A 12252-nucleotide genomic window follows, 5' to 3' on the forward strand; every position below is an offset into this window, starting at 1 on the left:
GTACCATTCATGATTTTTGTAATCTATGTCATAAAAGATGCCATGTTTTTTTAAATTCCTGATTAGAAAAAAAAAAATAATAGTGACACTAAACAAAAATTATTGATGCGCTTGCAGGTCTGTATTGACATGTACGAAATGAGTTTGATTACATACATAACAGTTTGTTAGATATAATTAAGTAAAAATGTCATTATATAACGCTGGCTGTTTTAGTGCACATTTATAAAAGATATTTTAATATTTTATGTAATTATAAGTTCGTCAAGTCTGATAAATAATAACAATATAGTAAAACTAATTTAATATTAGACAACCTGTGTGCTGGATGGTGAGTTGTTAAAAAAAAAAAAAAAAATTAGATGGAATAATTTTTTCATTACTTTAATGTTTAAAAGTACTCGTTAAAAGATGTCTGTTGTTGGCGGTCGCGCCGTGGTGGGGAGAAGACAGACAGTGTAAACAGAGATGGCGAGTTAAAAAATAAATTACATGGAATAATTTTTTCATTACTTAAATGTTGTTTAAAAGTACTAGTTAGATGTCTGTTGATGGTGGTCGCGCCGTAGGGGGGGGGGGAAGACAGGCAAACATAATGAGTGCAAACCGAGAAATAACTAATCAAGCCAGGAACTCTAGTACTGGACTGGCGGGAAATTGTCGGTAGATAGATTGATTACGCATACGCATTCAGTTAGTGCCTCGAGTCTTCACTCTTTTTTAACATAACCTAATCCAGTTGTTAACGTCATCCAGTTTATATCTTTTGTATGAGACGTCTGTTATTATTGACAAAGTGATTTTTATTTTTTAAATTAATATTATTACGGAATATTATAACATCTTTGAAACAATAATTCCCATTTATTGTATTCAAATTATTTATTAGATTAAAAATGTTAGAACTCAGTTTACACTCAATTTATTTTTACAAAATAAATTAATAATCATTTACTGTCTTTATCTGTTGACAATGTATCCAAATAGTTCTAAATAGTTGCGAACCAGAATCGCAAAAATAAACAAATAAAAATGAAATGCGTTATATGCTTGGCTATATAGGTTATTTGGCCATTAACTAGGGAAGTAAACTTTATTGTATATAATTTACTGATGTAAGCCAAGTGTATTTCACGTGTTAGAAAGAGGTTTTCAACATGAAATTTATCATATCTCATTTTAGATATATTAATTTTTAAGTCGGATCAGTAAATAAAATCATCAGTAACTACATTGAAGGTTGATTCGTTATTAGGAGGGACCCTACTCGGAATCAAACACGGGGCCTTCTGTTTAACAGGCAAACATACTTATGCCATCGAACGGATAAAAAATTAACAATCTTTAATTATAGCAATTTTATCACAAATTACGTGAATAATTTTTAAAGAAAAGTGGTGTATTTAAATTACAAAATAATTTGTAGAGAAACAATGTTCACTTTTCGCAATCATAAATAAGCATAAAATTATTGTTACAGATAATTTTATTTTTTCTATGTTTTCTATTCATTCGTTTAAATGAAAGAATGTGTGTTATTTGTACTGAAAAGAGTAGTAACATTCCTAAATAATTATTCACCTCTGTAAAATAACAGAACTAGATTTTTTTTTGCTGCACAATACGAGTTTACAAGAGCCTCATTTTACTTCTCGATAACGTTTTTAAGAAATTACAAAACTATTTAATAACCTATTCATTCAAAATAAAATTAAATATCTTACTTTACAGAACCGATGTTAATGAACTTTTAATGATTAATTATAAAAATAAACTTGAATATTCTGCATCTTCAATTAATATGTACAAATGTTATATAGCTAAATGATTTTCATTAACGCTTTCTAAATATATATATTTTATAAACATAATAACTTCACATATTTTTAAAGGTAATTATGCCATTCTTTTTATGCGTCGTTGGTTGACGTATTACTCAATTCCGCTGTATTCTACTTATTATATACCAACCAAAATAAAAAAATCATTTAAATTATTTGTTCTGTTAAAAAAAAACCTAATCTTATGAAATACAATAATTAAAAGAGAGTGAAGCATGTTGTGTGTGTATATATATATATATATATATATATATATGAATGCTAAGCAAGAAAGGAAAACATTCCCATCGGTAGCGTTGTCAAAAATATACTGATCTGAAGCTCCTTATAAAATTTATATATAGATTACTTTATACACAATAAAAATAATTTGCTTTCAAGTAAGTTATACATTTCTCTTTTAGTATACACTAAAAGAGAGGTTTCCGATTCTTTTGTAGACTAAATTTTTTCTATTTAATTTCTATTTAAATGTCCTCTAATAATTGCTACTTATTAATTATTTCGGGTGTCAATATTTTATTTAAATTCTGTTTTTTGTTTTAAAAAAAATTTAGATTTCTGTTAATAACAAAATCTTTTATCTGTGTCTGCATTTGATGATTAATAAATTAGCTATATATTTTAAAAAGGTAAAATGGCCTTTATTGTTACATGAAATACTTTAAAAATATTTTCTCGCTTTTTTTAAACTTACATTGATGTGTTTTGCAGATCAAAACGGTCGGTTTTTATGTTAGGTGGTCATATTTATTATTAATTTTTTTTGCAACAAAAATTTATTTTGATTTTTTTAAATATTTTTTATTAAGCGTGATAACTTACAATTGTACAATGAATCCAACTTTTAAAATTCACCTGCATGATTAGCTAAATAACATAGCCAACAGTCCATAAATGATGAGGCCTTCAATTATTTAATTTTATGTAATATTCAGTATGTATATATATAATTACAACCGCGCACGTAAACATGATGATTGCACATATACATAAAAGCACATTCGGGTGCGCGCTTCAGTTATTTTTTTTTGCCAAAAATTACAATTTTTTATTTTAATTTAAAGCAGAAATTTAAAAAAATCGAGTAGTGTAATTAACTCTAAATCTTGTAGCGTGTGAAAATGCCATATCTGACCGGGATTCGAACCAGAGACCTCCGAACGAAAGGCCAAGACGCTACAACTCGCACGGTAGATGCCCGCTAAAAAGTTATATTATAAATTTTATCGTCTCATTTTCATTTTTATAACAGATTGTTACCTTAACACAGTTTGTAGAGAAACAGTAGAACAAATGACTGATGTACTAAAGGTCTCGGCATCCATTTTTAACTTGGACACCTCTCAGATTACAAGGTATCCCATATGAGTATCGCTCTCCTCTCAAAAAAAAAAAAAAAATCAGAAAATTCTAGATTCGATTCTTGGCTTGAATTATCATTAAAAACCGAAGATTAACGTATTGAAGATTTCGAGTTTATTTTCGTTTTGGGCACAAATTTGCGTTCGTAATCCTTACCCGCATATCGTTCATCAAAAAAAAGAAATATTACAAACATTAGAATCACAATCTATTGGTATCTTGTAAAAATAAATATATTTTTACATCGACATCTATATATAAATTCATAATAAAAGATTTTAAAAACCTACCGATATACTGAACGTCTCAGATTCGAGTCCCATGTTAGAACACCACCATCGACAATTGTTTAGCTAGGTTTCATACACACAAAAAAAAAAAAACGTAACATGTCTCAATTCAATTCCTGACTTAAAGCATTTTTTTCAATAATTTCAATCGAAACAATGGTCACAACGAATATAAAAAAAAATAAATAAATCATTGATAAAGGCGTTGGTGATAAATTATAGTATATGGAACACATTAAAAGTGGTAACTGTTTAACCTTGAACGGTTGAATGTACATGAAGCGAGGAAGGGGGACCGAATCCCCTTCCGATGGTACAGCAACCGTTGCTAAGACGTTGCCAGATAGACAGCGTGTCAAAAAAAAATTGTTATGTCTTCCGCATACTAAAGAAATACTCAATTGACGCGTCAAATTCCATCTATTAACAAATTTGAATCGACATAAAATTATTTTTAATTTTTTTGGCATGTTAAAAATACAAAGGCTGATTGGGGATTCGGCACCTTTCAGCAGCGCTTTATTTTAAAACCGATTAGTTTTGTAAACACAAGACTCAAAATTGTATTAATCTTTCATATTCTCGTATTTTAAAATTTATGTAATTTAACATTACATATTATAATTACATTAATTTAAAATTTAACATACAATAAATGGAATACTCGAGCGAATACAAAATTGGTAGTTACAGTGATAGATAACTTTTTTTTAACCAACATAGCATGGAGGACCGAGTCGTATTAAAATGTACAACAACAAAAATTATCGTGCAAAAATTGTTGCAAACTTCAGGCTTTATTTTTGTCTTAATGTACATAGTTCAGGCTTCAGAATTTTCTTTTTTTGTATGAAACGACAAAACCTAATGAGAAAATAATAAAAAAGACATGAAATAATTGTTGACATTGATCTCAAGCGCGCGCGCGCGCACACACACACACACTTCATGGCGGGTAGTAGCGCCTTTCTCTGCAATCCCGAAAAGTTTTGAATTCAAATTAAAAAATATATATATATATTTTTTATCTTCAAAGATATGAACCACCCACCCTTATGCTGAGAGGAAAAAAGGAAATATGGCCCACACCAATAAAGAAAATGCTGAAATTTTGGCAGAAACCTTCAATAGACTCCTCAACTGTGACGACCCCCCAGAGCTTTTTGAGATTGACACTGAAACTCCAGTTAAAACTTCACCGGTAAATATCAACCCGCCAACAATTCAAGAAGTTCTCGCAGCCTTAAATGAAATAAAAAACTACAAAGCAAGCGGAGAAGACCAGCTTTTCGCAGAACTCTGGAAACACTCATCGGTTTATTCAGTCAAAACTTCCCTACATCTATGCCTCGTGAAAATATAGAACGAAGAAAAACTTCCAGAACACTGGACCACAGCCCTCATCCATCCATTACATAAAAAAGGGGATAAAACTAATCCTGAAAACTACAGACGCATATCTCTCCTGGATTGCAGATACAAAATCCTGTCGAGAATCATATACAACCGATGCAAAGACCAACTTGAACTGGAACTTGGGGAATACCAAGGGGGATTTAGGCCATGGAGAGGTTGCCCGGAGCAAATAATATCCCTAAAACTTATGATGGACTTATATAAAAGACGGAAAAAACAACTAATAATCACCTTCGTCGACTTTAAAAGGGCCTATGATTGTATACACCGACCATCCATGCTGAATATTCTGAGAAACCTGGGCCTTCACCCTAAACTCGTAAACATGATAAAATTAACTTTAACCGATACCCAGTCCAGAGTGAAATTCAGAGGTGAACTCTCTCAACCCTTCTACATAAAAACTGGATTGAGGCAAGGAGACGGCCTCTCACCACTCCTTTTTAACTGCGCCCTCGAATTTGTCATGAGAAAATGGTATGAAATAAATCCCAAAAATATAAAAACGGGTACTAAGAAAAACTCTATCACACTAAATTGCCTAGGATTTGCAGATGACCTCGCTCTTTTAGCAAATAATATTCAAGAAGCCAAAACACAAATCATGAGCCTTCAAAACCTAGCACAAAAGACAGGGCTTCATATCTCTTTCGAAAAAACTGAACTAATGGCCATAGATCCTCTGGTAATAGAGCACATTACGGTAAACAATCAGAAAATTAAAATAGTAAAATCTTGTACGTGTTCATCCGTTTTAATGTGTGTGTGTGTGTATATACATACTGCAGAGAGAGAGGGAGAGAGAGATATATAATAAGTGAGTAAGCATGCTCTGTAATATAAACGATTTATAAATAACTAACAAATTTCTTCATATTCTCTCTTTTGTTTTTTGTGACTGTGATATAAGTGTGCGTCCATTATGCTTCAATACATATACACACACACACACACACACACACTCACGCATAGGCAAAGCAAATAAAATGTTTCAACTGCAGAATAAAAGAAAAGAACTATTATAATATATTAACGTAAAATTATCTGGTTTACATTTTGGAATAAATATTTCATTACTTTCAGAGAAAACAGTTCTGACCGTTACATTTAGTATCTGAGGTATTTTAGATGTATTGCAACTACAGTAAAATCTGGGGCAGATATAACAGCAAATTAATGTGGCCGTTGCAAAACAAGGCGATGTAATATTGCTGTTTTAAACCGATTTTACCTATTTATTTAAAAAATGTTCGCCAGACTGGGATATATTGTTAATGGAACTCGACAACAGAATAATGCCGGTCACTTTTGAGGAGTCATCGGACGATAAAATGTAACCGATTCAGCAAAATAACATCCGAGTGTTAATATTTTATATTCATAGAAATACACATTTTTGTAATTTTTTCCGAGCTCTTAGTGAATAAATACTGAAGTAAAAAAAATAAATAAATAAATAAACATCCATTGTTGTAATGCTGTTTAAATTGTCTCACTCCCCTTTCACTAGTATTGCATACTAATACACTCTCTCTCGCCGCTAGATTATTCTCTCTCCTCTCTCTCACTCTCTCTCTGTCTCTTACATAGACAAGCACGATTTGTAGTATAAGGTAATAAAAAAAACTATTAGATAATTTAAGTAAAAATAAAAAAAAAAAAAATGTATTTATAATCTGTACTTAATAAATTTATATTCATACGAACAATGACCACGCTTTACTCCTAAAAAAATGAATATACGATTACGTTACCGCTCGGATCACCGTGCTACAAAAAATTAAATGATACAATTACTATAACACTTAGTTATTTTACTAATCCGATTCTCAATTACCCGGACTTTCGTGTTTAATTTATCCGTAAAATATGCATAGTTTTATTGTGCAATTCGATTGTTATATGAATTAATTATGAATAAAAGCTAAACAAAAATTTCCTTCGTTGGAAAACGGAACAAATAAATCTATTCAAAATAAATATATTCTACGATTGACGTTTATCAAAATCTCGATTATCTGACCTCTATTCTCAAAAACTTACAGCAAGTAATTCAAAATGTATAATTATAGATAGCATATAATCCGTTCATATACTCGTTCTGAAGATTATTTCGATTGGAATTATTGAAAAGATCGTTGTAAGTCAAGAATTGAATTCAAGACCTGTTAATTTTTTTTTTAATGTATGAAACCTGGCTGAAACAATTGTCGGTGGTGGTGTCTAACATGAGAATCAAACCGGAGACCTTCAATACATCAGTCATTTGCTGTACTGTCTCTGCTAATAGTGTTACGATAACAATATATTATAAAAATGAAAATGAGACACGGTTAAATGTTTTGTACTATGTTAAAATAGCTCATTACTATATAAGAACGAAGTATAACTTAAAATCTGAACAAACACAGAATAAACTTCACACATTACTTTTTGATAGTATTAATAAAAAATAAATCTCTCTGTCTCTCTCACTGTGGGTGTGTTTTTGTTTGTTTGTTTGTTTGTGTGTGTGTGTGTGTGTGTGTGTGTGTGTGTGTGTGTGTGCGTGTGAGGGCGAACGCGCGTATTTGTATTGTAGATGTGGTAAATTTAGAAATAGTGAAATCATATCATTACATCCTTACGTATCACTCGTTAATCGTTTTTATAATCTACATTAATTTGTAGTTCAGTTATTTTTCTTTAAGATGATTAGCTATTGAAGTAGTTACAGTCTAGATGTGGAAAATTCTTCAGATACTAATACGTAAATAAAACCCAAGACCTTTGGTGTATTATGTAGCAAGGAAGTACGCTTTCTGTGACACAGTCGCGGCGACATTACATTTTTATTGTTAATTACAATATTCGATTTTTTTTTAAATTTCTGCTTTAAATTAAAATAAAAAATATTTAGTAAAAAAAAAATTATAAAACCGCGCACCGCGAATGTAATTTTATATAAATGTGCAATCGTCACGTTTACGTGCGCGGTTGTAATTATATATATTAATTGAATATTAGGTAAAATTAAATAATTGAAAGCCTCATTCATCATTACCCTTTTATGTACCGTTAGCTATGTTCTTTAGCTAACACGTACAAGTGAATTTGAAAAGTTGTATTCGTTTATTACGTTGTTCAATTGTAAGTTATCACGGTTAATAAAAAATAAAAATGAAAATAAAAATCAGAACAAAACTTTTGGCTAAATTTTAAAGTTAATAATAAGTCTGACCATCTAACATAAAATCGACCTTCTGCTTTGATCTGCAGAACATAATGAAGGTTTCAAGAAAAGTGAGAAAATATTTGTAAAGTATTTCATACTAAACAACAAAGGCAATTTATCTTTCTAAAATAGATAGCTAATTTATTAATCACCAAATGTAGACACAGGCAAAAGGTTTTGTTATTAACAGAAATCTAAACAAAAAACAGAACTTCAAAGAAAAAAACTAGAATATTGATACCCGAAATAATTAATAAGTGGAGCACTTTAAATAGAAATACGTAAATAAAACGTTTAGTCTACAAAAGATTCAGCAAAACCCCTGTTCTAGTGTATCGGAACTTACTTGAAAGCAAATTATTTTAGTTACATATTTTTATAAAGTACTTAATTTTAATTAAAATAACAAGAATAAAAATATATTTGACTAACCTAAAAATAATGATTTTTGCCAAAACAAAATGTCCAAATGTAAAACGTTTACTTCATTACATTCCCATAAGTTAACCAATAATCACATTATTTGTGTACCATTTTTCTTATTACAAAATATTATTATTTGAAAGAACTTACCTAGTTTACACGTAGAATTATTTTCTAAACGGTTTTCTAGCTTCACGTAAAATACATCTAATACGATAAATACAAATAATAAAAATTTGATACGATTTTTAAAACAATAACACACTTACAGAAAAGAAATAAAGCATTATTTACTGTATGACAACGTTATTCGTTAACAACACTTTTAATAGATTATTAAATTATCAGAAAAAAAAATGTAAGCTAATATTATTATTATGTAAGATTGTTTATTTTTTCTCCATCGCTGAATGTAATGGAAGCAGCTAATATTATAAACTAATAAAATTTTTCATCAACTAACACACATTTTGACATACGCAGTTTGATGAATTTCGACACAACTAAGAGAACGAGAGTCAAACGAGGGGGGAGAGTCTCTGCACTCTCCCCCACTCTTAATATACGGAGAATATTAATCTTAATAAGAAATAGATCAACATTAGTAACTACACAGGTGCTATGTTGCCAATTATCCTGAATTTTCCTTCCCCCCTCGCCCTTTGGCTGCTAATTTCGGGATCAGGTAATTTACTCCGTTGTGTTTTCTACTTATAACACATTTGCATAGAATAAACGTTCCAAGCAATAACCGTTAAGGAAATGAAAAAAAAAAAAAAATTAATTTTTACGGTAAAATTTTTTTATTTATTTTTTTAATTTTATTAACGAATCAGCATATTATAATTTTACTATTATTTATAAAAAAAAAAAAAAAAATTCCTAAAATATTTGAAATCGATGTTATATTCTCCATTTGACAGTACTATTAATGAACTTTATGATATTTCTCGTTTTATGTAGTAGTGTTAATAAAAAAATCATACTTAATAACTTTTTTATTTTTACGTTGTATAATACAGTTAGTAAAATAATCACTGATTTTATACAACCGACCTCCGGACTTACATATTTTATTTATCCGTAAAATTTACATAAATTATTGCTTGTTATAGTATTCGAATTATTTGAGAGATTTTCGTGTTAGAAGATTCACAGATTAATTATGATTTAAATTAAATATAATCTGAGATTACTGTTTATTAAAACGTCGATTATTCGGACCTCCATATCTCAAACATTATGTGACAAATCTGAGAGAAAAATAATTATAAAAATGCTGAAAAAAATCGCTTGTTGAACCATCCATAGACAAAATTTACATTAGAAAAAGGGAACTTTATAGCGATCAAATCGAGTCTAAATTTACTTGTTTTTTTTATAAGGACTAGCGTGAAATTAGTAACATCTCTAAGTGTTATTGAGCTTATTTGTATTACAGATGTGCTGGGTTGTACTGTGAAATACGGTAGTCGACTTGATATGAGGTAAATTTGGAAATAATCGTTTTATATCATAATCCCCATGTATTAAAAAAATATTCATTAATATTTTTTTATCATATGTATTAATAGAAATGATCCTGTTGTGTGTTTCTGATTGATTACTAATGAGAATACGGTCTAAGTTGTAAAATTGTGTTGAAACTAAAGTACTGAAAGTATGCGTGAGTGTAAATTATTTAAGGTAAATTAAATACTAGCTAAAAAGAAATAATTGAGAACCTTACTACTGTTTGGATTCCTTGGTTACGTTCCTTTGTTAACGTGTATATACGTTTTAAAATTTGGTTTCAATTATTTTTTATGATTATAAGTTATCAAATGTTTAAAAAAATTAATATTAAACTGTCGGTCGGTCGCTTGCTCTGAGAGAGCTGCCGTGTAGGAAGTTTAGATGGGGTGGTTATTTTCACGATTATTAACTCTGGCGGTTGAAGAAATTTGTTGTGGAAGACGGTTATCCAGTGGTGGGGAGAGACAGTGTGATTACGGGCGTGACATAATGTGAAGCGTATGGTTCCAGCGGCCATCTTGGGTTTATTGCACAGTCTAGATTCTCATGTCTGTGGTCAGACTTAACCATTAATATTAAATCTTATACGTTTATTTTAGATAACCCTCGTTGTTGGTCGGGGTAAGCATTTTTTATATATATTATTTTAAGGTAGATTAAAATAAGTGTCATTATTTTTGTTTGACTATTGTATCCAAACTTATCACGTACTGAATTTTAAAATACAATTTGCACTCTCCTATTTTTACAAAATAAATTAACTATTTCGTAAACGCAAACGTTTCTGACTTTGTTTTCTGTTTATAATACCGGCGAAATAATATCTGAAAAATAAACAAACAAACAAACAAATTACGCGACTGGTTATAAATTTTAGGCTAATTGAGCAATAAAATAAACCGAGGAAATAAATTAATAGAAAATAATACTTAAAACTTTATGATGAAGGATATTTTGTAAAAATTACTATAATTTCAAATATGAAACTTTACTTTATAATCTGTACTTTATATATCTTAAAAATTTTTGATTCACATCAATTTTATCCATTTTATGAAAAATAAATTGCATTACATTTTTCCACAGTCGGATTATTTTACAGAAGTAAACGGGCATTAATCGATAACAGGGAATTTTTTGTAACTTCCATGTTGTGGGTACTGCTTGACCAAATTCATTAAGTTGTCTGTGTAATGTGAGGTTATTAGATATTCGTTATTTAAGTTGTCATGTTTTTTGAAAATTTATTTCATTCTTTTATACAAAATTTTAAATTGTGTTTGACAATGGTTTCTCTCTAAGCATATCAGTTGGACATGACAGATAGCTTCTGTGTGTTGTGTTGGTCAAGTGTCAGTGAATGCTATTTTAAAACAATTTAAAGAAAACGGTTAATTTTCATCTCAAAGGAAAGGAAAATTTGTCAAAATTTTTCACTCCAATTGCAATGTGCAATTGGATGTGTGATTTAACAGAAATAACAGGTAGCCTACTGACAAACCTACAAAGTTTATTTGAAACTTTAAATATCCTGTACTCCAAGAAACCAAATTAGGATATATTCTTACGTTTGTTTGCTATTAAAAATTATTTCTATGTCGATGATCTAATTACCAGTTCAGATTACCCAAATGGAGTTATTCTATTAAAGAACGATATGTCCAAATTATTACAACAGTATGGTTTTTCACTTCACATGTGGTATTCTAACAATTGCAGTTTTTCTTTGTCTTATCATAATTCATCCATACTATCTAATCAAGAAGACAACATATGTACTCTTAAGAGTTCTAAGGAACAAAAAGTCAGATTCACTAAATTTCCAAATCACTCATTCTAACAATTTACAAATTTATACTAAAAGGAATACTCTTTCCATCACAGCAGGTGTCTGTGATCCTCTAGGACTCATTGGCCTTATTATTATAATCATACAAACAGTTTATGTAGTAATTATGACAACTCAAAGTTGACTGCCCAAACCATTAATACAGTGGCTTTCATTGTATAATCAATTACATCTAATAGTCATGTAAGATAAGTAGATCCATTAGGTTTAATAAAAATAGAAAAATTCATTCTATTAAATTACATGGATTTTCTGATGCCTGTATATGGTTGTTATATTTATATAACAATGGCTATGGTTATTATATTTATATACACACTTATACTCCAACCATGTAAT

The 12252-nt window shown here is 29.6% G+C and overlaps 2 protein-coding genes across 3 annotated transcripts in view; one reads left to right on the forward strand and one right to left on the reverse strand.

The window, feature by feature from the left end:
• LOC142323210 (uncharacterized) overlaps window positions 1-12252 on the reverse strand; it is a 133856-nt gene that overhangs the window by 113499 nt on the left and 8105 nt on the right. The window lies entirely within an intron of this gene.
• Window positions 10556-12252, forward strand: part of LOC142323212 (vascular endothelial growth factor receptor 1-like) — a 61192-nt gene continuing 59495 nt past the window's right edge. Inside the window, exon 1 of one of the 2 annotated variants that reach the window (XM_075362551.1) lies at window positions 10556-10685. The gene's annotated coding sequence lies outside the window, so the exon portion shown is untranslated. The remainder of the gene's footprint in view (window positions 10686-12252) is intronic. The other variant, XM_075362553.1, reaches the window with a different exon arrangement.

The sequence above is a fragment of the Lycorma delicatula genome, chromosome 4 (genome assembly GCF_047948215.1).
Source record: "Lycorma delicatula isolate Av1 chromosome 4, ASM4794821v1, whole genome shotgun sequence".
In the NCBI taxonomy this organism is placed as follows: Eukaryota; Metazoa; Arthropoda; class Insecta; order Hemiptera; family Fulgoridae; genus Lycorma; species Lycorma delicatula.